The sequence below is a fragment of the Aquarana catesbeiana genome, linkage group LG12 (assembly GCF_042186555.1).
Source record: "Aquarana catesbeiana isolate 2022-GZ linkage group LG12, ASM4218655v1, whole genome shotgun sequence".
In the NCBI taxonomy this organism is placed as follows: domain Eukaryota; kingdom Metazoa; phylum Chordata; class Amphibia; order Anura; family Ranidae; genus Aquarana; species Aquarana catesbeiana.
In genome coordinates, this window is record NC_133335.1 from 88,373,124 (window position 1) to 88,397,642 (window position 24,519).

The 24,519-nt window shown below is 43.3% G+C and overlaps 2 long non-coding RNA genes across 2 annotated transcripts; both read left to right on the forward strand.

Moving 5' to 3' along the window:
* Positions 1-222: 222 nt before the first annotated feature.
* On the forward strand, positions 223-7,394 carry LOC141114486 (uncharacterized). Its single transcript, XR_012236911.1, has 3 exons — positions 223-296; positions 5,629-5,802; positions 7,321-7,394. It is a non-coding gene; the product is annotated as an uncharacterized lncRNA (long non-coding RNA).
* On the forward strand, positions 7,385-24,010 carry LOC141114485 (uncharacterized). The gene is made up of 3 exons (XR_012236910.1): positions 7,385-7,442; positions 16,123-16,238; positions 21,479-24,010. It is a non-coding gene; the product is annotated as an uncharacterized lncRNA (long non-coding RNA).
* Positions 24,011-24,519: the final 509 nt, after the last annotated feature.

Sequence of the window (24,519 nt, forward strand, 5' to 3'; positions counted from 1 at the left end):
ATTTGATTTAAAGGACATGGTACAATCAGGTTGTGTGTTGAGCTTTATGCTGAATACTAAACGTGCATATATACTGTATGAAGCACATTTAACGGCTGAATATTCGATCGTTAACAAAGTCTTTTTATAGAACATAAGATAAAGATTATACCTGCATTATCTACTATAAGGCTGAGACTTTACATTTCAATTTCTCCTTTAACAGCCAAGAATAGAAGTTCATATAGTCAGCACAGACCGGTGTAGCTCCCATTTGCTCTGGATGTCTCAGGACTGTGGCCTTTGCTGTCATGAAAGTAAATATTACAATATCTAATTTGTCTATTTTCTGTATTGTATATGTGGTTAAAGGATCATTCCACCCAAAACTTATATCACAGTATATGGTAGGTGCTGGAAAGTTAGGTTGGTGGGTTCTTAAAGCGGGGGTCCACCTATCTATCGTTTTTTTTTTTTTGAGTTCATTCACAAACTTTTCTTCTCAGCATTACATACTCACATATTGTGTGTAATATGTCCGCCTGTGTCAGATTTCGTCGGAAAGAATAACTTATATTATTCACTGCAGGCGGTTTCCATCTTCATTGTGGGCATTTGAAGCCCACAAGCATTTATTTCCTGGATGTGGTGAATGCTGTGCTCCCAGCATTCACCGCTCGTTCCCGCACATGCTCAGTGGCATCCTGGGAAGCCTGAGACTAGCTCCCAGGAGTCTGGGAGAGGCTAGAAACACGCCTACTCCCACGGGAGGAGAACCAGGAAGTGCAAAGAAGAATAGAAAAATAAAAGGTAATTACGGCGATTTAAATTTTTTTAAACGGCATGTCAGCATCTAGGCAAGGAAGAGAATACATACAGATATTGTTCAAAATTTGGGTGGAACTCCGCTTTAAATCTCTTGGGGACTCTACTGGTGAAATTTCCTCACTAAGTTCTTGGGTTTTCATACCTCCTGTTGCTATTTTGAGGGATACAAGCTCTTGTTTGAAAGATGAATATACTTTCAACAATCCTTTATTCATATTTATCTATACAGACTCCTGAGAAGAAAAAAAAAAACTGTTGTAGGAATATCTGTTTTGTTGATAAGTTTCAGACATTACGATCTTCAACCTGGAAGCTGCACTTCATCTTACCTGCAGCTGCTGCTTCTGGCCAACAGGGGGACTGAAAGACTGGAATATAGTATTGTACCTCTTTCTCTTTCTCTTTCTCCTTTTAGTGGCGGCTAGATGCAGCTGCTGCAGGAAGAGAATATGTAAACGCACTGCTTCCAGACTGGAGGTCCTCATGTCTGAAACTCCTGTTTATCAGTAAAATGTATACCCTGACAAATTACCATTTTCCTTTCAATGAACAAACAGTAAGCTCTGATAGTGCACTCATTCTTTTGTTTATTTTATATTATGTAAAATCTAACGAGAGCTGGAACACACGATGGTGTAGTATTTCTCAATTAACTATAAGCAGCTGAAAAAGTTTTAAGATTTACATGGATCGTCCCAGTCTGTACATAAGTAAATCAATATGGGGGGAATGGTCCCTTTAACCACTTCCTGACCCGGTCATTTTTTGCGATACGGCCCTGCGTTGCTTTAACTGACAATTTCGCGGTCGTACAGCGCTGTAGCCAAATAAAATTGATGTGCTTTATTTCCCACAAATAGAGCTTTCTTTTGGTGGTATTTGATCACCTCTGCGGTTTTAATTTTTTGCGCTATATACAAAAAAAGACCGACAATTTTGAATAAAAAACAATATCTTTTTACTTTTTGCTATAAAACATCCCCAATAAAAAAATGTAAAAAATCAAATTTCTTAATCAGATTAGGCCAATATGTATTCTGCTACATATTTTTTGGTAAAAAAAAATCCCAATAAGCGTATATCGATTGGTTTGCGCAAACGTTATAGCGTCTACAACTTAGGGACTTTTTTCTTTTCTTGTTTTTACTAGTAATGGTGGTGATCAGCGATTTTTAGTGGGACTGCGACTTTGTGGCGGGCAAATTGGACACTAAGTGACACTTTTTGGGGACCAGTGACACCAGTACTGTGATCAGTGCTAAAAAATGTCTGTTTCTCCACTAAATGATCGGCAGGTCGCGGTGGCCATCGTGGCCGCTGGACCCACTGATTGGCACTCTGGCGGCGCACGCGCGCCCCCTACACCACGTGCACAAAATCACGTACAGGTACATGATTTTGCACAGCTGGACTGCCCTGCCGTAGTGTATATGCGGTGGGCGGTCCGGAAGCGGATAAATTACCGTATATAAAGCACTGTAATTCATTAAACTGTACAGATTGCACTGCAAAGAAAATACAGTGCATACAGTTCATAGTTGCTCAACCTCGGGATGAGTGCCAGGCAGTGTTGCCAACCACCCATAAATTTGTGGACAGTTTGTAAAAATCGGCCAATTTTTACCCTGTTCATAAATGTCTGGGGATGGCAACCACTGCCCGTGAAAAATGTGGCTGCAGGTCAGCTTGGGAACTGCCCATGTACATTTCTGAATCCGCTCCAGCTTGGAGGGACTCGGGACTTAGGCCTGTGCCCTGGACTGGGATCGGCTCTCCTCAGACCCCCCCATGTGTTCCAGACCTTTACTACTGCCCTCCTATCCCCCTGTAACCCTCCAGCTCCCAGGCTGTGTTCTTTTACCCAATCACTAAGCTCTCCGCCCTCCACCTGTCCTGTGCCAAGAGAGCTACAGTAAGTTGGGACAGCCAATGGGAGCCAAGCAGTGTGGAGGGAGCTGCCGAAGGATTTAAACAGAGGGAAGAGTGAGTCTAGGAGCGAGTAATAGAAGTGGTGAGTGCGAGGACAGCGCTCATTACTGCCATAGATTACATTGTCTTCTCTGGCAGCACTGTGTTCTTGTCTAGTTCTCTGTGTGCTTGCACACAAAGCCCGGTGACCATGCAGTCAGCCCTTGAGCGGTGTACAAACATGATGGGAGCACTGGAGAGGTGCTGGTGCCTTAGAGGTAGGTGAAGTGGGGGATGGGGGAGCTCAGATGATGGGAGTCACAACTGAGTGGGAATAATTGTCAATTCTTCTCCCAGGTGACCTTGTTTGGGGGAGGCTGATCAATCTTTCTTCCAAAAGGGGGAGTACAGATCTCAGATGATTTCCCAATCTATCCATATACATCCAGATCACACTGACCCTTCCCGATGTCTATTTGCAGGTTGGCTGAGCCCATTTGGTGTTTTTTCCTCTGCTCTGATATAAGGGGGGGGTTCCCCTTTACACCAGAGTCTGCGACATTCCCCTTTACATCAAAATTCACAGATCTCCCCTTAACATCAGGGTCCACACAGTTCCCCCTTACACTGTAAGGGGGAACCTTCCAGACTCTGATGTAAGGGTGAACTCTGTGGACTGTGATGAAAAGTTAAACTCTGTGGCGTCTGATGTAAAGGAGAACTCTGGGGACCTTGTGTAAGTGGGGGAGGGGGGTGTGTGTCTCTGGTGACTAGATCCTACCTTATATCAGTGTTTCCCTTTACACCAGAGTCTACAGCATTCCCCATTACACCAGAGTCCACAGAGTTCTCCTTTTCATCACCCTGCAGACTCTGATGTTAGGGAGAACCCTGCAGACTAATGTAAGGGGAAACCCCCTGGACACTACATAGTCCTGACTCCTGACCAAGGTGTTTATTGTCCCAACAATTGCTGGTTTTAATGAAGTTATTCTTTAAGATCAGCTCAGTCAGTCAGTCAGTCCTTTTTGTGTGCATGAAAGCATATGCAATAGAAATGTTTTATTTTAAAAAAATGATCTTTGTCTTGAGGTTTATGTGTTTGTGAGGCTGTCAGCTGTGGTACAGTAATTAGGAATATTTTGTGGGTACAAGGACTGTTATGTGAGCAGTGTGTATATATCAACTAGGCACAGATACTGTTTAACCACTTGCCGACCGCTGCACCCCGATATACGTCGGCACAATTGCAGCGGTGGGCAAATGGGCGTACCTGTATGTCCCCTTTAATTGGCGGAGCTAGTGGGCGTGTGCACCCGCCGCGTACAGCATGACCGTGCCCGTGGATCCCATGGACTCAATGTCCGCCAGGGGCCTGCGATCGTGTCACGGTGCGGAAGAACGGGGAGATGCAAACAAGGAATTCCCCATTCTGCCTAGTGACATGACAGGGATCTACTGCTCCCTGTCATTGGGAACAATGATCTCTGTCATGTCAGTGGTAGCCCATCCCTCCCACAGTTAGAATCACTCCCTAGGACACACTTAACCCCTTGATCACCCCCTAGTGTTTAACCCCTTCCCTGCCAGTGTCATTTATACAATAATCAATGTATTTTTATAGCACTGATCACTGTAAAAATGACAATGGTCCCAAAATAGTGTCAAAAGTGTCCGATATGTCCACCATAATGTCGCAGTCATGATAAAAATCGCAGATCGCCGCCATTACTAATAAAAAAAAAAAATAATAAAAATGCCATAAATCTTTCCCCTATTTTGTAGACGCTATAACTTTTGCGCAAACCAATTAATATACGCTTATTGCGATTTTTTTTTTTTTTTACCAAAAATATGTAGAAGAATACATATCAGCCTAAACTGAGGAAAAAAATTCGTTTTTTTATATATTTTTTGGGGATATTTATTATAGCAAAAACTTAAAAAATGTTGCTTTTTTTTCTAAATTGTTGCTCTTTCTTTGTTTATAGCGCAAAAGATAAAAACAGCAGAGGTAATCAAATACCACCAAAGAAAGCTCTATTTGTGGGAAAAAAAGAACGTCAATTTTGTTTTGGTGTGAATCTCGCAATTGTCAGTTAAAGTGACGCAGTGCCAAATCACAAAAAGTGCTCTGGTCAGGAAGGGGGTAAAATCTTCCGGGGCTGAAGCGGTTAATGATCCTCCCTTAAGCCCCTCCCACTGTTAGCTGGAATCTGGGCATGCATACTGATCATTGTGGCATGCTACACATGCCACAGAACCTATTATTCTGTTTTGTATTAGGGTGCCCCAGGCCATTCATAATTCTAGTCATGCTCACATTTTGTTACTGTTCGGAATTTGTCATAGTAAATCCAGCAGATTACTTTTGCTGAGTATTGATAATGTTTAAATATTGTTTATACTGCTTAAAAATATTGATTGCCTGAGTTTATAATAGGAGTTTCTATCATATTTCAGGATGTCAGTAAAAAAAAAAAAAAAAAAAAGTGTTCCGTCAGTAAATTTCCCATGTGTTGTCAGTAAAAAAAATTGTAGGAGGCTGGTAACCCTGGTGCCATATCTGAATCATTTTACTTTTCTTTGGCAAACTGAGCCAAGTGGCATTCAATTCCACCACTGAAATGGATGAAATATGGAAAAAATTATAGTAAACTAGCAGACCAAAAAATAGAAACTACTCTGTTTCATCTATGGTAGAAATATAGAGAGGGGTTTGAATTTTCTTGGTTCATTCCCAACATTAAATAAATATACCTTTCCAGAAACAGGTAAAAACTGTACCTTTGCTACGAATACATCTTTTTTTGTGTGTTATTGTTATGCACTTTAGTTGTGTTGTCCTTTAATACAGTCATTTTTAATAGAATATTTTAATTATAGTATTGCTTATTTTATACTCCTTTGTAGATCCTACTGCTACCTACCCTACAGGCAGAGGATGCTTGACATTGATGCCATACACACTGGTCACTCACTATAAGATTACAGTTATGCGCCCAGTCCTCCTGGTCCCTTCTCTGCTAAGAAGAATCCTGAGTGAGAAACTATGTGCAAATAAAGACTACATGAAATGTGACACAGGTATATTCAGCATTCTTTCAGCAATATAGACTGCAATCTGAATGATGTCCTTACAATTCTGAAGCCAAATGGGCTATGAAAATTTTACTACAGCGGTGTACCTCATGTATGTGACTCCTCAATATAACAAAATGATTTCCATTAATACCTTTAGGTGCTCTGTGGTGGATAACACATTTCTCCCATTTTATTTTACTTTTACACTGATAGTCATTGGACAGTTCCCTAATAAGAGCATTGATGCTCAGTGAAAAAGACATGGCTAGTAAATTGAAGCACCTTGATGGTCACTGCAAATGCCCCTTTACATTAGTAGTCATTAGTACATACATACATACATTAGTATGTATGTATGTTACATTGGTGGTCAGTGGTCATAAGTGAAGTGCCCCTTACAATGTTGGTAAATGTAGAATTGGTCCTTATATTGGTATTTAGGGGTGGCGTGCAACCTTACATTGAAGGTTAGTAGAGCACAGTCCCCTTACATTGGTTGATAAGATTAAGCACTCTTTTGTGTGAAACGCATTAACTGTATGTCAAGGCCTTGTGCTGTTTGTCCCATTTTGGAGGAATAAAGGACTTTTATTGGATGATATCAGCAGTGTGCGGACACTTTTTACTTTCTCCTTCCCCTTATATTGGTGTTTAGTGGAGAGGCATCTCCTATATTGGTGGTCAGTAGTAAAGTTTCATCTTACTTTGGTGGCCATTAGAGGATGAGTTTTTTAATAGCAGCCTTGTGGTCATTGGGCAGAAGGATGCTCCCTTACACTGGTGGTCAGTAAAAAGAAGAATGCCCCTTATATTGGTGGTCAGTGGGAAGAATGCCCCTGTTACATTGATGGTCAGTGGGAAAAATGCCCCCTTACATTAGAGGTCATTAAAACGAAGAATGCCCCTTATATTGTGGTCAGTGGGAATGAGAACTGCCCCCTCATATTAGAGGTCATTAAAAAGAAGAATGCCCCTTATATTGTGCTCAGTGGGAAGAATGCCCCCTTGCATCAGTGGTTATTAAAAAGGATGCCCCTTAAATTGTGGTCAGTGGGAAGAATGCTCCCTTACATCAATGGTAAGTGGAAAGAATGGAAAGAGTGGTAAAAAGAATACATCCTTTAATTGGTGGTTAGTGGATGGCAGAGTGGCCCTTGGTGATTAGTCAGAGTAAGATTGCACCAGCATTGGTGGTCAATGAGTGCTGCATCATTGGTGTCGGTGATTGCTTCCCTGAAGGAAAAATCCATGTCCTGCGCTGCTCTCTGGTTCTTCTGAGTTAGGTTTCCACTATCACTACTCGGGCACCATCAGGTGGGAGATCAATCTGTTCAGGACAACCTGCACTCCAATGGGTTTCACTGACCTGGGACACCAGGAATGAGCTTAGTGATGCCCATACATGCCCACTCTTATTGATGACACCTAGGTGGCCTGCTCTCACCACCTCACTTCTTTTATGCCACTGCTGCTTTGCATATGTACTTTGCTATGTATTCTCACTGAAGCTATTCCTTTTAGAATGTTTGACGGATGCTGAATATGCAGCAAGAAATCAACGTGGAGACATAATTGGTGAAAAGGAGGGAGAGGGCGTACGCTGCTGGTATACTAGACAGAATGTGGAATCTGTAGCCCAACAGGTAAGAATTCAGAAGGCTTTAAAAGGTTTATAATAAAAACGATATTTTAATTTGTTTTTGAAAAGATGTAGCTGGGTTTAAATGACCCAATGATGTATCATATTTCTTGGGTAATCCAAGATGAACTCTATCTTTACTTTAAAGCTCACAGTGTACATTAAGTCCCCTGATTTCTATAGAAAAAAATGTCATAGTTTACCTTAATGTAATCATATCATTAAAATTAAGCTGTTACTATGACAATTTTTAACTGGTGTCAGGACAGGGGTAGAGCACTTTATCATGTAAATGTGATCTACTTGTAGCATGACCCCCTTGAGGATTGCTTGGATTTACCTGCTCATCTGCACCACCATGACCCTGTGAACATTCCAACCCACCTGACACTCTGGGTTCAGACACCTTTGCACCACCTTAAAGTAATAAGTTAAAAAAATCAGTGAGTTTATATCCTAATAACATTTACTGGAATAACTCAAAGAAAATCTTGTTGCAAAGAGGAGGTAATAGATCCGCTGAGCTTTGGATAACAGTCCTGACTCAGCAGAAGAATCCCTCTACAATAGTGCAATGGAGTACCACTTGAACATGACTTGAAAGGATAAGCAAGAGTTAGGCATAGGCATTAGGGATGAGCCGAACACCCCCCGGTTCGGTTCGCACCAGAACCCGCGAACGGACCGAAAGTTCGCACGAACGTTAGAACCCCATTGACGTCTATGGGACTCGAACGTTCGAAATCAAAAGTGCTCATTTTAAAGGCTAATTTGCATGGTATTGTCCTAAAAAGGGTTTGGGGACCCGGGTCCTACCCCAGGGGACATGTATCAATGCAAAAAAAACTTTTAAAAACGGCCGTTTTTTCGGGAGCAGTGATTTTAATGATGCTTAAAGTAAAAAAAAAAAGTGAAATATTCCTTTAAATATCGTACCTGGGGGGTGTCTATAGTATGCCTGTAAAGTGACGCGTGTTTCCCATGTTTAGAACAGTCCCTGCACCAAATGTCATTTTTAAAGGAAAAAATCTCATTTAAAACTGCTTGCGGGTTTAATGTCATGTCGGGTCATGGCAATATGGATGAAAATCAGTGAGACAAACGGCATGGGTACCCCCCAGTCCATTACCAGGCCCTTTGGGTCTTGTATGGATATTAAGGGGAACCCCGCACCCAAATTAAAATAAGGAAAGGTGTGGGGCCACCAGGCCCTATATACTCTGAACAGCAGTGCAAACAAGACAGGGACTGTAGGTTTGTTGTTAAGTAGAATCTGTTTGTAATTTTGAACATTTTTAACGTGTTTAGCTCCAGCCAAAAAATCTTTTCTAAGCTTTTTGGAAAACATAGGGAAGGGTTATCACCCCTGTGACATTTGTTTTGCTGTCTTTCCTCCTCTTCAGAAGATTTCACCTCACTTTTTTGTCCCAATGAAAAATGTTTTTTGAAAATTTGGGTTTTTTTGTGGAACAAGGATTGGAAAGCATCAGTGGAAAGGAGAAATTGTTTTCCCATATTAACTCTTACAGGAGAGAATTTCCCTTCCTAGGGGTAGATTTCATCTCACTTCCTGTTGTCTCCTTCCGTTTGCAAGTAGGAGTCATTTGTAAGTTAGATGTTTGAAAGTAGGGTCCTGCCCTATATACTCAGCAGAAATTTGGGCCTTAGGTATTGCTGTGGCCACAACACTGTAAGCCCTCACAGGGCCCTGCTGTGAAATATTAGATCAAGAATTGTAATTACATGCCCCTGTTGAACAGGAGCTGAAAAATTAGGCCTTAGGCACTGGTGCTGGTGCCACAACACTGCAACCCCTCACAGACACTCTAGTTGGAACGCAGGAATGAGCCCTGCTGCAAAGTATTGCTTCAAAAATTGTAATTACACGCCCCTGTTAGACAGGGGCAGAAAAATTGGGCCTTAGGCACTGGTGCTGGTGCCACAACACTGCAACCCCTCACAGACACTCTAGTTGGAACGCAGGAACGAGCCCTGCTGCAAAGTATTGCTTCAAAAATTGTAATTACACGCCCCTGTTAGACAGGGGCAGAAAAATTGGGCCTTAGGCACTGGTGCTGGTGCCACAACACTGCAACCCCTCACAGACACTCTAGTTGGAACGCAGGAACGAGCCCTGCTGCAAAGTATTGCATCAAAAATTGTAATTACACGCCCCTGTTAGACAGGGGCAGAAAAATTGGGCCTTAAGCACTGGTGCTGGTGCCACAACACTGCAACCCCTCACAGACACTCTAGTTGGAATGCAGGAACGAGCCCTGCTGCAAAGTATTACATCAAAAATTGTAATTACACGCCCCTGTTAAACAGGGGCTGAAAAATTGGGCCTTAGGCACTGGTGGTGGCGCCCAGAACCAAAAATGTTCTTACAAGCTATCAGCGTGATGATTGAGGAGGAAGAGGATAATTACTCAGGGATAGTCACTCAGCATCAGCATAGGCAGTCTTTGAAGGGATCTGAGATTTCAAAAAAAATTATTCGGTTACATCAGCATCAGGTGCTTGGTAGCTGGTGGTGATCCAAGACTCATTCATTTTTATGAAGGTCAGCCGATTGACCGAGTCGGTGGACAGACGCACCCTGTGATCGGTTACCACGCCTCCAGCAGCACTGAATGTGCGTTCCGAAAGAACGCTGGATGCAGGACAGGCCAGTAGCTCAATTGCATACTGTGCAAGCTCTGGCCAATGATCCATCCTCAAGACCCAGTAACCCAGAGGATTTTCGGTGGGAAAGGTGTCCAAGTCTGATCTTGCCCCTAGGTATTCCTGCACCATATAAAACAGACGCTGGCGATGGTTGCTGGAACCGATCATACCTTGGGGCTGCGGACCAAAAAATTGTCTGAACGCATCGGTCAGACGGCCACCTTCTCCACCGCTCCTTCTTTGACTGACCGAAGCCTCAGCAACACGTTGTCCAGAAACAGGAGTTTGTAACCTCCCAGTCTCTGGGAACGCGTTGCACAGACCTTTCTGCAAGGCCTCCCGAAGATGTTTCATCCTCTGCTCCCTCTGCGATGGCAAGATAAGGTCCGCAACCTTACCCTTGTAACGTGGATCAAGGAGGGTTGCCAGCCAGTATTGGTCCTTCTCCTTGATACCACGAATACGAGGATCCTTACGCAGGCTTTGCAGGATCAGGGAGGCCATGCAGCGTAGGTTCCGAGGAAGAGGCCATAGAGGGAGAAGAAGAGGAGGGGGTGGAGGAGAGAGGTGTGTCACAATCAGCATTTTGGAGGCGTGGTGGCGGAACAACCTCCAACACTACTGCACCTTGTCCTGCATCCTTCCCAGCTGCCAGCAGAGTCACCCAATGCGCCGTGAAACTTAGGTAACGTCCCTGTCCATGCCTGCTGGACCATGAGTCAGCGGTAATATGCACCTTACCGCTGACCGCCCTGTCCAGCGAGGCATGGACATTGCCTTCCACATGCCGGTAGAGAGCCGGAATCGCCTTCCGTGAGAAAAAGTGGCGTTTGGGTACCTGCCACTGAGGAACCGCACATTCCACAAACTCACGGAAGGGGGCAGAGTCTACCAACTGAAAAGGCAGCAGTTGAAGTGCTAGCAATTTTGCCAAGCTAGCATTCAACCGCTGGGCATGTGGATGGCTGGAAGCAAACTTCTTTCGGCGGTGCAGCAGCTGGGGCAGGGAAATTTGCCTGGTACAATCTGACGTCGGTGTACCAAAAGCAGATTGCCCACAAGTACTTGGCTGTGACACACCTAATTCTACACCTTCATTCCTCTCACTGCAGGTCTCAGAGAGGACTGAAGGTCTAGTGGGGTTGGAAATCTCAGCTGATGAGGAGCAAGGAGAGATCCTCTTTGTTCTTTGGTGTGGGTCTTTTAGATACGCTTGCCAACGAACTGCATGGCAGGTCAACATATGTCTGGTCAAGCATGTGGTACCCAAGCGGGAGATGTTTTGGCCACGCGAGATACGCTTGAGACATATGTTGCAAATAGCAGCGGTGCGATCTGATGCACTCGTCTCAAAAAAGGCCCACACCAAAGAACTTTTTGAATAACGCGCAGAGACTGCAGCGCCCTGCACATGTGGAGCTTTGGGGTGTGATGCAGTCAATGTGCTGCCCTTAGGCTGGCCCCTGGAGGGCATCCTGCCTCGTTGGTGATGTGCCGCCGCCTCCTCCTCCTCCTCCTCCTCCTCCTCCTCCTCCTCTCTCCTATCAGGCACCCACGTTGAGTCAGTGACCTCATCATCCCCTCCCTCCTCATCACTGGAGCAAACCTGGCAGTATGCTGCAGCAGGGGGAGCATGACTGCCAGATTGCTGTCCTTCTTGGGCACCCCCTCTGTCCGTGCTCATGTTACTGCCTTCATCGAGCTCAGTATCGTCATCAGAGCCTTCCAAACGCTGGGCATCCTCCTGGAGCATGTACCCAACACTGTGGTCAAACAGTTCGAGGGAATCCTCATGAGGACATGGTGGAGCTAGGGAAGGAGTCACTGATGACATTGAGCTGAGGGAAGAGGCCGCTGCTTTGCCAGACAAAGCACCCTGGGCATGGGTGAGAGAGGATGAGGAGGATGAGGACGGCTTGGTCATCCACTCGACCAAGTCTTCCGCATGTTGCGGCTCAACACGGCCAGCTGCCGAAAAAAAGGCCAAGCGTGTCCCATGGCCACGTGCTGATGAGGATGCACCGTCTCCACGACCAGCACTAGACACAGAGCCTGCTTGCCCTCTCTTATTGGCTTGTGACTGTCTGCCTCTCCTTCTTGGCCTTCCAGACATACTAATGGCCTGTAGCTGCACTAAGCTGGGATAGAACACCTGTAATTTTCTTCAAGTAGCTATATATACTGTAACCAGACAAGCCTGCCTGTCAGTAGGAAGATAACAGGAACGGATCTAGCTGAACACTGTGAGCAGGACGCACTGTACTAAATGTAAATAGTCTAGCTGCCTGACCGTGGTACTAATAGGATCAAATAGAACACCTGTAATTTTCTTCAGGTAGCTTTATATACTGTAACCAGACAAGCCTGCCTGTCAGTAGGAAGATAACAGGAACGGATCTAGCTGTACACTGTGAGCAGGACGCACTGTACTAAATGTAAATAGTCTAGCTGCCTGACCGTGGTACTAATAGGATCAAATAGAACACCTGTAATTTTCTTCAGGTAGCTTTATATACTGTAACCAGACAAGCCTGCCTGTCAGTAGGAAGATAACAGGAACGGATCTAGCTGAACACTGTGAGCAGGACGCACTGTACTAAATGTAAATAGTCTAGCTGCCTGACCGTGGTACTAATAGGATCAAATAGAACACCTGTAATTTTCTTCAGGTAGCTTTATATACTGTAACCAGACAAGCCTGCCTGTCAGTAGGAAGATAACAGGAACGGATCTAGCTGAACACTGTGAGCAGGACGCACTGCACTAAATGTAAATAGCAGGAACGGATCTAGCTGAACACTGTGAGCAGGACGCACTGCACTAAATGTAAATAGCAGGAACGGATCTAGCTGAACACTGTGAGCAGGACGCACTGCACTAAATGTAAATAGCAGGAACGGATCTAGCTGAACACTGTGAGCAGGACGCACTGCACTAAATGTAAATAACAGGAACGGATCTAGCTGAACACTGTGAGCAGGACGCACTGCACTAAATGTAAATAGCAGGAACGGATCTAGCTGAACACTGTGAGCAGGACGCACTGCACTAAATGTAAATAGCAGGAACGGATCTAGCTGAACACTGTGAGCAGGACGCACTGCACTAAATGTAAATTGCAGGAACGGATCTAGCTGAACACTGTGAGCAGGACGCACTGCACTAAATGTAAATAGTCTAGAAGATAACAGGAACGGATCTAGCTGAACACTGTGAGCAGGACGCACTGCACTAAATGTAAATAGCAGGAACGGATCTAGCTGAACACTGTGAGCAGGACGCACTGCACTAAATGTAAATAGCAGGAACGGATCTAGCTGAACACTGTGAGCAGGACGCACTGCACTAAATGTAAATAGCAGGAACGGATCTAGCTGAACACTGTGAGCAGGACGCACTGCACTAAATGTAAATTGCAGGAACGGATCTAGCTGAACACTGTGAGCAGGACGCACTGCACTAAATGTAAATAGTCTAGAAGATAACAGGAACGGATCTAGCTGAACACTGTGAGCAGGACGCACTGCACTAAATGTAAATAGCAGGAACGGATCTAGCTGAACACTGTGAGCAGGACGCACTGCACTAAATGTAAATAGCAGGAACGGATCTAGCTGAACACTGTGAGCAGGACGCACTGCACTAAATGTAAATAGCAGGAACGGATCTAGCTGAACACTGTGAGCAGGACGCACTGCACTAAATGTAAATAACAGGAACGGATCTAGCTGAACACTGTGAGCAGGACGCACTGCACTAAATGTAAATAGCAGGAACGGATCTAGCTGAACACTGTGAGCAGGACGCACTGCACTAAATGTAAATAGCAGGAACGGATCTAGCTGAACACTGTGAGCAGGACGCACTGCACTAAATGTAAATTGCAGGAACGGATCTAGCTGAACACTGTGAGCAGGACGCACTGCACTAAATGTAAATAGTCTAGAAGATAACAGGAACGGATCTAGCTGAACACTGTGAGCAGGACGCACTGCACTAAATGTAAATAGCAGGAACGGATCTAGCTGAACACTGTGAGCAGGACGCACTGCATTAAATGTAAATAGTCTAGATAGAAGATAACAGGAACGGATCTAGCTAAACTGAATACAGTGTATATATATATATGCAACACCTGGGATCCATATATATACACAATACACTGTAAGTGCAGCTAACTGACTGACTGTTCTGCCTAATCTATCTAACTCAAATCAAATGACACTGTCTCTCTCTCTCTCTATCTCTCAGCACACCGGAACACACACTACACAGGGCCGCCGTGCAGGCGGCCTTATATAGTGTGGGGTGTGTACTAAATCCCCTGAGCCATAATTGGCCAAAGCCACCCTGGCTTTGGCCAATTACAGCTCTCTCTACTGACGGCGCTGTGATTGGCCAAGCATGCGGGTCATAGTGCATGCTTGGCCAATCATCAGCCAGCAATGCACTGCGATGCCGCAGTGAATTATGGGCCGTGACGCGCCACACGAATTTAGCGCGAACGGCCCATAATGTTCGCAATTCGGCGAACGATCGAACAGCCGATGTTCGAGTCGAACATGGGTTCGACTCGAACACGAAGCTCATCCCTAATAGGCATTAATTCTGGCAAGACTTCTAAAGGGGGAACCCAGGCCGGCCTATTTGACTTTTAATCCTAATGAGAGATCAATCAAACAAGAATGGTGTGAGGGCCCTTTAAGTAGTAATGACAGCAATGTCCCAGTTGCAGACCTGATGGTCTTCGCCGGCAGTCGGAGCTCATTAACTATATCCAATAAGGTGCAGTAACAAGGCAATGGTATTTCTGGGAATGGTTGATGCAACAGGTGTCTATGTACAATGTTCAAATAGAAGTGTAGTAGTGTTTCCCCAGGGTAAAGCTGTCTGTGCACAGTGTCCCAGTGAAGCAACAAAGAAAGGTTTGCAACGGTGGGCAATTGCCCTCTCACCAATGACCAGGCCGACTGTCAAGGTGGTGCTGGATAGATGTTCGATGAACAACAAGCAGCGCTAGGCCCTTCTCGGCTGAATTGGAATATTGTACACCGCGTGGTAGGCCGCAACCTCACCCTCCCTGTACAGTCTTTGGCCTCTTTTCTAGCTCTTCCCAGCAATCTCCCTGATGGTAGCAAAAGTCCCTGGGATATTTAGTCCAGGTCTATAGTCATGCGGGGCAATTGCCATTCTGAGGAACTGCTAATCCCACAATCCCTTTGGTTTGGCTCACAGAGATGATGTCAGTTAGTAAAGCTGGGCACTAGAGGGACAATACAATAGACAATAGAAATGACAGGGAATCGCCACACTTTGCAATTGTAGTGCATATTGCTGCATACTTATGACGCTGGTGAAGGTCCTACCAACACATGTCCCAGCAGACCTAGAACCTGTGAAATTACGTGAATGGGCACAGCCTCACTGAAAAGGGTGATTGGCTGGGCATATTAACTACTTTATACTCAGCCTCTATGCAAGCAAGATTCCTAAAGAGTCATGGGTACGTGTCCATAGGCTGGACAGATCTAAAGTCCTATGCAGGGAGCTTTCATCCTCAAGACATCAGGAATGTGAATATAGAAATGGGGAGCAGGCAGTTAATGGACTATATTCTTTCCCTGCAACTTGACAAAAAGCAACCTGCAGGTAATACAATACATCGTTTTTATAGACATGCCGTTCATCCCTTGCATTGGCTTAAAAACATTAGTGCCTGGAGTTCAACTTTGTGATTCCAGCTAAATCCATTTGCCATAGGCATTATATGGAACTTTTACCCTGGATGAACACTTTGTTCAGAATACAAAGATCGCAGTAGTATAAAACTCTTTTTAGGCTCCATAACTGCTACAATGGGGAACAGAATGTCTGATTGGGAACTACTGTATGTGCAATTCAGAAAAATGTGTTACTGATGCAAGAAAGCTAAGATATAAACTCTGTGTTGAGTTTGTCCTAGGGAAACATAATATAATAAAAAGCTAACCATTTCTACCCTCTTTATTATACCACAGAATGCACACTGCCTTCTAGAGCTTGGGCTATCCTGTCTCTCTGCTTTGATTCGTGTGGGTATCTATCCCATTATTCTGCACATCCCATTGACTGAGAAGAGTTCCAAAAAACTTAAGTAGGTGACATTTAATACTTACATTATACAAGCTGTAAACAAGACAATAGTCATTAAAGATATAGAAATTCTGTACAATACCATTTAGTTTTAACACTGACCCTAATATTAAAGCTGAATTTCTGGAATTCAGCCACTTTGTAAAATGTTTTGGATTACTAGGGGTTAAGTTGCCACCTTGTGGGCTTATCTCTTAAATTTTGAAATTGGCATTTACTGAGCACTGGGATTATAGCTATCACTATACTTCTGGTGCTCCACACTGGACCTTCTGGTCTTAGCTCCTGCAACTGCAGAGTTGCATGCAGCCGCTGTGCCCGCCCCTCCCTTCCTCTTGCCCTATCACAAAGCACTTTATATTATGTGAACCCATTCACAGCAGTGGGGAGGTGAGAGCAGAGATGCCATGTTTGAGAACACAGAATGTCTCCTTTTAGAGCTCTGAGAGTGTAGCGATAGTTGTACTCCTAGTCTATAAGGCTCGATTCACACCTATGCATGTTGCTTTTGAGCGTTTTTGGAGGTTTTTTTTTCATGCTTGCCACGTTTTGAGCCGCGTTTTTGCCGCGTTTTTGCCGCGATTTGCATTTTGCGTTTTTTTTTTTTTTTTTTTTTTTTCATTTTTTTTACAGTCTTACAAAAAAATTACAAAAAAAAATAATAAAAAAAAAAAAAAAAACGGCAAAAACGCACCAAAAACGCATCAAAAACGCATCAAAAACGCTGCATAAACGCTGCACTTGCGTTTTTGATGCTTGTCCATTGAAAACCATTACATGCAAAACGCTGCTTTAGGCTCCATTCACACTAGCGCGTTTTTTGATGCATTTTGCATTTTGCAGAAATGCATGGGAATTTTTTAACATGGGTTCCTATGGAACATGTTCACATCAATGCTTTTGTGTATCTCTGCGTTTTTGGAAAGGGTCGGGGACTTTTTTTCATGCAAAAAGCAGCGTTTTGCATGTAATGGATTTCAATGGACAAGCATCAAAAACGCAAGTGCACCGTTTTTGCAGCGTTTTTGCAGCGTTTTTGGTGCGTTTTTGGTGCGTTTTTGCCGTTTTTTTTTTTTTTTTGTAATTTTTTTTTAAGACTGTAAAAAAAAATGAAAAAAAAAAAAAAAACGCAAAACGCAAATCGCGGCAAAAACGCCACAAAAATGCTACAAAAACGCTGCTCAAAAACGTGCCAAGCATGAAAAAAAAACCTCAAAAAACGCTCAAAAGCAACATGCATAGGTGTGAATCGAGCCTAAGGCCCCATTCACACTAGCGCGTTTTTTGATGCATTTTGCATTTTGCAGAAATGCACGGGAATTTTTTAACATGGGTTCCTATGGAACATGTTCACATCAATGCTTTTTTGTATCTCTGCGTTTTTGGAAAGGGTCGGGGACTTTTTTTCATGCAAAAAGCAGCGTTTTGCATGTAATGGTTTTCAATGGACAAGCATCAAAAACGCAAGTGCAGCGTTTTTGCAGCGTTTTTGATGCATTTTTGGTGCGTTTTTGGTGCGTTTTTGCCGTTTTTTTATTTTTTTTTTTATTTTTTATTTTTTTGTAATTTTTTTGTAAGACTGTAAAAAAAAATGAAAAAAAAAAAAACGCAAAACGCAAATCGCGGCAAAAACGCGGCAAAAACGCCGCAAAAACGCGGCAAAAACGCGGCTCAAAAACGTGGCAAGCATGAAAAAAAAACCTCCAAAAACGCTCAAAAGCAACATGCATAGGTGTGAATCGAGCCTTATGCATGAAAAAAAGTCCCCGACCCTTTCCAAAAACGCTGAGATACAAAAAAGCATTGATGTGAACATGTTCCATAGGAACCCATGTTAAAAAATTCCCTTGCATTTCTGCAAAATGCAAAATGCATCAAAAAACGCGCTAGTGTGAATGGGGCCTTAGGCCTGGTTCACACCTATGCATTTTTAGTGCTTTTTGCATTTTGCAGATTTGCACTACAGCACATGTCCCATAGGAAACCATATTACATGGACTGTAGAACAAATCTGCAAAATGCAAAAAGCACTAAAAATGCATAGGTGTGAACCAGGCCTAAGTTGACATGCACCTTGTTGGACTTAACCCATAGTAAACCAGCAGATTTGACAAAGTGGCTGAATTCCTGAAGTTCCACTTTTACAGCTTCAGATTATTTACAAAATCTGTACTCTTACCATTAAAAAGCTGTCCTTGAGCTTTAAGTAAGACTTTTCCTAGACTGAGATGGGGTAAGTCTACTGCACACAGGAGGAAGCATTTCTTCAATCACCTATCCCCTAGTAATCAGACTGTCCGTTGTAACTTTGTAGTAATTATAGGCAGCATAGGGGCAGATCAGTGTCAGACATTTGCGAACAACCTGGAACTGCACAGGCACTGGGATTTCATTTTTTTTTGCCATTTACAGTGCCTTGAAAAAGTATTCATACCTCTTGAAATGTTCCACATTTTGTCATGTTACAACCAAAAACGTAAATGTATTTTATTGGGATTTTATGTGATACACCAACACAAAGTGGCACATAATTGTGAAGTGAAAGGAAAATGATAAATGGTTTTCTCATTTTTTTTACAAATAAATATGTGAAAAGCGTGGTGTGCATTTGTATTCAGCCCCCCGAGTCAATACTTTGTAGAACCACCTTTCACTGCAATTACAGCTGCAAGTCTTTTTGGGGATGTCTCTACCAGCTTTGCACATCTAGAGAGTGACATTTTTGCCCATTTTTTCTTTGCAAAAGATTGGATGGAGAGCGTCTGTGAACAGCAATTTTCAAGTCTTGCCACAGGTTCTCATTATGATTTAGGTCTGGACTTTGACTGGACCATTCTAACACATGAATATGCTTTGACCTAAACCATTCCATTGTAACTCTGGCTGTGTTTAGGGTCATTGTCCTGCTGGGAGGTGAACCTCCGCCCCGGTCTCAAGTCTTTTGCAAACTCTAACAGGTTTTCTTCTAAGATTGTATTTGGCTCCATCCATCTTCCCATCAACTCTGACCAGCTTCCCTGTCCCTGCTGAAGAAAAGCATCCCCACAACATGATGCTGCCACCACCATGTTTCACAGTGGGGGTGGTGTGTTCAAGGTGGTGTGTTAATTTTTCACCACACATAGCATTTTGCTTTTAGGCCAAAAATTAAAATTTAAAATTTTGGTCTCATCTGACCAGAGCACCTTCTTCCACATGCTTGCTGTGTCCCCAACATGGCTTCTCGCAAACTGCAAACGGAACTTCTTATGGTTTTCTTTCAACAATGACTTTCTTCTTGTCACTCTTCCATAAAGGCCAGATTTGTGGAGTGCACGACTAATAGTTGTCCTGTGGACAGATTCTCCCACCTGAGCTGTGGATCTCTGCAGCTCCTCCAGAGTTACCATGGGCCTCTTGGTTGTTTCTCTGAATAATGCTGTCCTTACCTCGGCCTGTCAGTTTAGTTGGAAGTGTCTTTGCAGTTGTGCAATTCTCTTTCCATTTTTGGATGATGGATTGAACAGTGCTCCATGAGATGTTCAAAGCTTGGGATATTTTTTTATAACCTAACCCTGCTTTAAACTTCTCCACAACTTTATCTCTGACCTGTCTGGTGTGTTCCTTGGCCTTCATGATGCTGTTTGTTCACTAAGGTTCTCTAACAAACATATGAGGGCTTCACAGAACAGCTGTATTTATACTGAGATTAAATTACACACAGGTGGACTCTATTTTCCAATTAGGTGACTTCTGAAGGCAATTGGTTCCACTAGATTTTAGTTAGGGGTATCAGAGTAAATGAGGCTGAATACAAATGCACGCTACACTTTTCAGATAATTATTTGTAAATAATTTGGAAAACCATTTATCGTTTTCCTTACACTTCAAAATTATGTGTCACGTTGTGTTGGTCTATCACATAAAATCCCAATAACACACATTTACATTTTTAGCTGTAACATGACAAAACGTAGAAAATTTCAAGGGGCATGAATACTTTTTCAAGGCACTGTATAGGATAATAAATGATGACCCTGAATGATTTTTGAACACGGATGAAACCATGCTTATGGAGAGAGAAGCAGATGAATGCATTATCATGGGTATTACTGTGATATGTGTGGGAGGCCATAAATACAAGTCTAAATGACAGACTTATATGGGTCACTCCTGATGCCACTGTCAATCAGAGGTGAAGAGGTATTTTTATACCCCGTACACACGATCGGACATTCCAACAACAAAATCCATGGATTTTTTCCAACAGATGTTGGCTCAAACTTGTCTTGCATACACACGGTCACACAAATGTTGTCGGAAATTCCGAACGTCAAGAGCGCGGTGACGTACAACACATACGATGAGCCGAGAAAAATGAAGTTCAATTGCCAGTGCGGCTCTTCTGCTTGATTCCGAGCATGCGTGAAATTTTGTGCGTCGGAATTGTGTACACACGATCGGAATTTCCGACAACGGATTTTGTTGTCAGAAAATTTGAGATCCAGATCTCAAATTTTGTGTGACGGAAATTCCGATGGAAAATATCCGATGGAGCCTATACACAGTCGGAATTTCCGACAACAAGCTCCCATGGAACATTTTCCGTCAGAAAATCCAACAGTGTGTACGGGGCATTAGAGTGCTTAGTTTCTTCCAGATCTGTGCAGTAATCCAGTGTGAAATTTTGCCTCTGTGCAGGAACTTCCTGTAATAAAGACTGGTCACTGCTGCTTTCTCTCCTTGTACAGGGTGTCTGGTCTTGTATCCGCCCCTTCCTGTAGCTTTCTGCAGGAAGCCTGTAGTGGGAGGGGCCTACTGGGTTCCTCCCACAGCTCTGCTTTCAGCACAGCGGGTAAATAGCTTGGTGATGATGATGCTATCGCTACTTTACATGGTAATATCTGGGTTTGCAAAGGCATTGGCTCGCACAAAGTTGATTTATATCTTTTGTGGCTATTGAGAATTATATTTGGATAAAAGTTTTTTTTCCCCATTGCGCAGCTTCAATGCATAATGCTGGAAAAACTGTGTACAGAAAAATACACCTCTTTTTATTAAGTGTTAGGATACAGGAAATGACTATTATTTTCAATACTAGAGTTGATGGTGACGAAAATCATTTTAGTGATTATAAGGAAAGATCTCATTGGATCTGTAAGGAATATTTATAAGATGCTTTCTCAGAGGGATAGAGAACTGAAATATAGATATATACTATAGATGTGAATACATTCTTACATATCTTTCTGCATTGTTTAGAAAAACTCGGCAATGGTGGGGAAAGTGTGAGGACCTGCTACTGGAGTGTGCCCAGAGGGAAGAAGCCGAGCTGGATGCCCTGCCTTGTCTTTATAGAACTGTGGATCCTGACAGCTGGAATGACGCAGAATCTCTACTCTGCAGAGTAAAGAGCGCCATCACTGATGAACAAAAGCGCATTGTCTGGCTGGATAATCAACCTTGCTGAATTTTCATTTCCGGCACTTTCAACACATTCAGGATTGCACATTATAAACTAGAAGAACAATTGTTTACGTGAAATGAGTTCATAGGTCAGTATTTCTGCAGTAAAAATATAGCCTATTTTAAAGGAGACGTCTGTAACCCTTATGATGCTGCAGCTGTACCGCCCTGCTCTAAGACTGAGGCGTGACTGATCACATGACCACTGATCGGTCAGTCTCTGCTCCCAGCGGTGGTCAGTGAATGTAAGCTGCAGGGATTTCCTTCTCCTCTCCCTGCTCCTCCAGGGTTGGCTGGAGTTCTAGGCGGGGGAGGGTGCTGGAGTGGCTGGCTCTGGCACTCTACACACAAATAGGCAGAGCCAGTTGTCATGCCTTCTTGATCATGACATGGTTTTACCTCATCAACCTATTGTGATCATGACTTTGTGTTAGTAAATGTACTTCTATGACCCAAAAGACAAGCATAGCCAAAAAAAAAAATAAAAAATGACTTTACTTCTCTTTTAGGTCTCAGTGAAAACCATAGGTGTGCACAGCCTATTGCATTAGGGTGTGCACCTCAAAGCTCAAACACATATGCTTATGTGTGCATGTGTATATATACGGAAGGTGTCAGTAGAGCAGTGAATGGTGTCATAAGGGCAGATATTGGTGGTGTCAGTAGGGAAGTTACAATCTTATTTTAATTGTTTTTTTGCAATTTTTTAGGACTTATTTGGTGAAATATCAGGGGCCTAAACATTGGAAATATGCACCACACGGGGTGATTAGGGTGTGCCCAGGCACACCCTTTGCGCACGCCTATGGTGAAAACTATATAAACACATTTAGGGTGCAGTAAAAAAGTAAGTGCTTAAAGTCTTACTATTGGTTTGTTTACTGAAGCAGCTCCCATAAATGTTTGGCCTTGTGTTTTGGATCATTGTCATGTTGCAATGTCCAAGTACGTCCCATGCGCAGCTTCCTGGCTGATGAATGCAAATGTTCCTCCAGTATTTTTTGATAACATACTGCATTCATCTTGCCATCAATTTTGACCAAATTTCCTGTGCCTTTGTAGCTCACACACCCCCAAAACAATCAGCGATCCACCTCCGTGTTTCACAGTAGGAATGGTGTACCTTTCATCATAGGCCTTGTTGTCTCCTCTCCAAAATGTAGTGTTTATGGTTGTGGCCAAAAAGCTCAATTTTGGTCTCATCACTCCAATTGACTTTGTGCCAGAAGGTTTGAGGCTGGTCTCTGTGCTGTTTGGCGTATTGTAAGCGTGATACTTTGTGGTATTTGCATAGTAATGGCTTTCTTCATGTTATGGAGTATTTGTAGGCCGCAGATTTGTGTGTGGCTGGCGCCACAAATGAATGAAAAACCCACAAATAACTTCAGGTGAAATACAGAACTCTCTGAAAACATGTGGTGTGGCGGTTTCAAGATGCACAATAAGGAGGGACTTGAAGAAAGAGGTCTTTCAACCAAAATTGTCTTTCTTTAACCCCAAACAAAGTATGTTTACAAATGTCCTGATATTCAAGGGGTTAAAACTACAGCTGTGAACTTGGCATTTGTATTGTTTCTTTCAGCTGGCAGTTGGCTGTCATGTAAAAGTGATCCAGGCAGCTGTAGATCTGCCTAATCATTTTTATAGTAACAAGAAGGTGCCATCATAGACCTCCGATGTCTGTCATATAAAGTATCTGTCAACCCCCCATGCTATTATATAGGGGGCTTATTAGCTTCCTTGTGATAGTAATATGAAAAAATTGTAAAAAAATTAAATATAACAAAAAAAAAAAAAAAGCTCCCCCGGTCACCCCCTACATACACACAATTTCAAACACATGTAGGTCATGCAAGTGTATCTGAGGTATCCATCACAATGAAGGGCAAGAATTCTATGCCTTCCTTCATAGATAATGTATAATTAAAGGTAAAACAGTTTGTTTTGTTTTAGATTGGAGATGGATTAGAACACCTGTCGGTATTTTATTGCTGTCTGAGTCCCCATTAGGGTGATTCCTCCTCTCTATTTCTCCTGTTTACCAGTTATTGAGTTATTGACAGAAAAGTAAAGGGAACATTTTCCAATTGGGGTGTAATTATGGTGGCCTGGGGGCCCCAAAGGATTCTTTTAATTTGCGGGGATTTTCTTTCACTTCCTGTTTTGGCTATGGGACAGGAAATAAAAGTAAATCTCCCCAATGGGACACAGATGGCAAAAAAAAATGTCAGGGGATATGACCTTCCCCTACTCTATCCAAAATGAAAAAAAAAAGATTTGCCTTTAGTTCTACTTTAACTAAAAAAACGTTGTCACGGAACGCCCCACACTCCGCTTGAGTGCTTCCGTCTGTATACCGCTTCCTAAGTTCTGGAACACGAGTCCAATGGATCTGGTTATAGAAACCCCAAGAATTTCTCCCCTTTCGGCAGGAGACTAACAGGAGGAGACCCCAGACGGGTTGACTCCGAAGTTAGTAAACAGCTCCAGTCCTCTACTGCCTGTACCCACATAGTACCCCAAACAAATTATCCCAAACAGTGCATTACTCACCCAGCCATCCTCTGCCTCTCTCAGAGAACATATCTGCCGCTGGAGAGAAGACAGGGTGACTGGGCTCACTCTGTCATGCTGTTGGGGATCTGGGCCCACTGCCCAGCATCCCTGGGGTATACAGGTGGAGACTGAAGTTCCATCCACCTTCACAGGAAATCCATCCTCTGTTAGTTGAGGGCAGAGTCCAGCAGTCCTCGGCCCTGTTGCCAGCCCTTCTGCTGGAAACCCCACACCATCTGTTCCGGCTAACTGTTGGAGAGGGAGGCCGACTGCCCCGCCTC